At 41.7% G+C, this 3463-nt stretch overlaps 1 protein-coding gene across 1 annotated transcript in view; it reads left to right on the top strand.

The window, feature by feature from the left end:
• Window positions 1–1652, top strand: part of KAT6A (K(lysine) acetyltransferase 6A) — a 107644-nt gene extending 105992 nt beyond the window's left edge. Inside the window, exon 18 of the mRNA XM_010846445.1 lies at window positions 6–1652. The gene's annotated coding sequence lies outside the window, so the exon portion shown is untranslated. The remainder of the gene's footprint in view (window positions 1–5) is intronic.
• Window positions 1653–3463: the final 1811 nt, after the last annotated feature.

Here is a 3463-nt window from a genome sequence, read left to right as displayed (position 1 = left end):
GAGAAATACCTGACTAACCTTTGACACTGTTTACTTTGTGTTGGAAGAGATGACGCAGATAGCGTGTTGTGAGGGAGACCGTGGCGTGAGTCTTATAGCTACTTCAGTGATAACATACCTCTAGTTTTCCTTTGTCTTTTGAGATCCTAAGTCCCTTCCCCTGTGAATCGGGATGCGCGGCCCCTCCCCGGGGAGAGGCTGAGGAGAAGAGGGATCGACCAACCACCAGCATAGTCGGGCAGATCTGGACAGCAGGGTTTTGGCAGGCTCCTATGTCACTTCCAACTTCATTCTCTTTTCTCTTGTGCAGCCAGTTCGCCCATTCTCTTGTCACTTGCTCCAGGGATAGGTTAAAAAAAACATATATATATATAGAAGTATATATATATGTGTGTATATATATATACGTATATATGTTCCATCATTGGAAGATGGACACTATTATACCACTTGGTATGTGCAGTCAAATATCCAAAAGGAGGAAGTACTGCTTAAAGAAATACCTGTAAGCGTTAAATTCTCTCCTTTATTTGTACATTTTATATAGATAAATTTTTGAAGTAACAAATTAGGCATTAAATTTTTTCAAATGCACAGGTTTGTTGGTTTTTTTAATATATATACACACACTTTAATTGACTTTCTCAATTAAACGTGTTAGGTAGAACAAGGCAGAATCCCGCCTCCTAACCGCTGTCTGAGCATTCTGAGCATGCGCAAGGCTGAGTAGGACCAGTCTCTGTATATACCTTTCCAGCCCCCGTCCCGTGTGTAGAACGTGCCCTGTGCTGCCCTCTGCCGACTCTTCAGCGCTGTCATTGCTTCCTGGTTGGGGTGGGGACGGGGTGGGTGGGGAGGGAGGTGTCTTGGGAGGAGGGTGGGTCAGGGCAGAAGGAGAAGCTGTTGAAAGGAGGGCCGTGAATTCAGTTTCTGTTGGTTTGCGGTTGTGTTTGGTTTTGTTTCTTTTTAAAAAAAAAAAAAAAAAAAAACAATTTTCAATCGGGCAGCTCCCTTTTTCCACAAGCCTTTTTGTGACTTTAGAACTATTGTAGAGAAAATGTTCTTTTCTATATTATAAAAGAAATTATCCAACACAGTAATATTGGTACCTGTCATTTTTCCACTTCTGTTTAAAAAAAAAATGTATTTTTAGCAAGATAACTTGGGTAATCTTCTAAAAAAAGAAATTTAAAAAACTCACTGTTAGTGACTTTGATGCCTTTTAAAATAAGAGCTTTTTCATTTCATTCCATCTTTAAAATTTTTTATCTTTGTTGTAGAATATTAAAAACTATTTTAAGAAAGATAAAAATTCTCTTTAAAGAGATCTCTAGAGTGTGTGAATAGAGCTCCAGATGCCTCTAAAAGCCGCATGTACAAATGAAGCTAAGTCTATTCCTGTCTGTTTATATTTGCTTTTCCTGTTTTGTAACCTCTTTGTACTTTGTTCATGGTGACTTGTAAGCTACGGGGAAGGGGTGCCTAGATGCCTTCGTACTTCTCCATGTCACGCGCTCCTGGGCCAGCCGGTCTCCTTCCTCTCCTGTATGTAATATCACTTTTTTTTCCCCCTTTCTAGCAAGTACTTTCAAAAGAACTCTGTACATTTTAACATTAAAAAAAAAAAATAAATTATGTTGAGCCATTTTGGATGTCTGTCTTGCAAGTGGAATTTTTCTCCCAAATGCTTCAAATTTTCTGATTCTTTTTCTACACACAAACTCAGGAATATTAGCCTTTTCACACTCCTCTTCAGCTAGCAAGTATTAAGTATATGACCTTTGCTTTGAAATTTCAGTTTTGATTCAAATAATGTTTCATTTCCAAGAATATAGATAGTTTCCCCTTTTCCAGAGAAAATGGTATTAGAACCTCACTTTGGTGGGATTTTTTGGTGGGGGGTGGGGACCCATTTGAAAAACTTTTAAAGGGGTTGTAATTCAGCCAACCAAAAAAAAAAAAATACAGTCGCAGTAACAAGTAGCTCCCAGAAGTGGAACAAAGCAGTGTTTTTTCTTATCTCAGTTGACCTGATTGTGTAATCTAGGAAGGTTTGCCAAAAATCCGGGTCGTAAACATCAATCATTTTTTTGATATTTTCTGAGTTACTGTTCTCGCCTCTCATCTAAGAATTTTGGGTATAAGGCAGATTCCAGAATCCGACTTTGCTTTGGGAAACTGACAGCTGTTTAGGGTAGGGAGGCGAGGCAGATGCAGGTTTTCATGCCCTCCTAACTTGATCTGATGCCCTTTGCTGCTGAGTTAGGAGTTTAGGAAGTGGATGTGAATCATGTTCACAGCAGACATTTGTTCTAAACTTTGTGCCATTGGAGTTTTAGGCCACGTCATCTTCAGAAAAATAAACGTGTGTTTTTTTCCCCCCTATTTGCTTGCTTCAGTGGTCACAACTTGGACCCAAGGTCGTCACTGCACTACGCGGTTAGTAGTGAATTGTCTCAAAAACATACACTGCCTTTGCTACTGCAAACTCCCTGCTTTAAGTGATTTCAACATGCAACAATTCTGATTTTTCTACCAAGAAGATAATGTGACCAAATAGGCTTCTTTTAAGTGTGAGCAACCCCCACTACGTATTGCGTGTAAAACTGGAGTAATTCCATGTGTGGCCAGCTCCCAAGTGATCAGGTGAGGAGGGCCTCTCTTTTCTTCGCCATCTGGCCTTTTCACTCTCAGCAGGTGGGTGGGAGAGGAAAGGACCACACCCTTGACGTCTGTGTATGGCTGAGCGCCTTGATCTGCTGCTGCGCCTTCCTTCTTAGGCTTCCGGAAGTCCCTCTGAAGCTCCCATGCTTCCCATGCAGTCCCTCTGAGCATCCCAGGTGGACCGACCCCTCTGTACTGTGGGGACAGCCCCGTGCACTCACTGAACATCAGGGGTCGGCGTGACGGCCCCAGCTCTTCAGGTGAGAATTACTGTTTTAGGATCTCCCTGGGACACCCGGTGCTGGGTGTGGTGTTTTTTGTCCTACCTCTTGATGTTTCATAAAGATGACAATTGGAAAGCATAGTGCAAAGAGGAAAAACTGATTGTTGTTGGCCCTGTTGTTGGCCCGGCAGAGTAAACAGACAAGTGGTGGCGGTGGGGAGGAGCACCATACTCTTCATGTAACTTACATCTAAAAATTCAAGCGACACATCTGTATGTGAACCCAAGACCCTGCAGAGTGACATTTATATTGTCAAATGTCTGTAATTATTGAGCATGGTCGTCCAATTAAAAGCCAAAAATCCCCTGAACAAAACCCAGCTCATCTATTAATAAATTTCTGTTAAGGGGCAGGTTGGGTTTGTTATGTGAGTCAGTGTGGTTACCTAACACAGCCAAGATCCATGGATTTGCTTTGCAGAGTGACAGCTACAAATTGGGCTTAACTGTGATTCCTTGCTACATCAATAAGGAGCCTAAAGATTGGTACACAGATTACACAGAAACCTCGGAAAG

This window comes from Bison bison, unplaced genomic scaffold (genome assembly GCF_000754665.1).
Source record: "Bison bison bison isolate TAMUID 2011002044 unplaced genomic scaffold, Bison_UMD1.0 scf7180017864236, whole genome shotgun sequence".
Classification (NCBI taxonomy): domain Eukaryota; kingdom Metazoa; phylum Chordata; class Mammalia; order Artiodactyla; family Bovidae; genus Bison; species Bison bison.
This window is presented reverse-complemented; position numbering and strand designations above follow the sequence as displayed.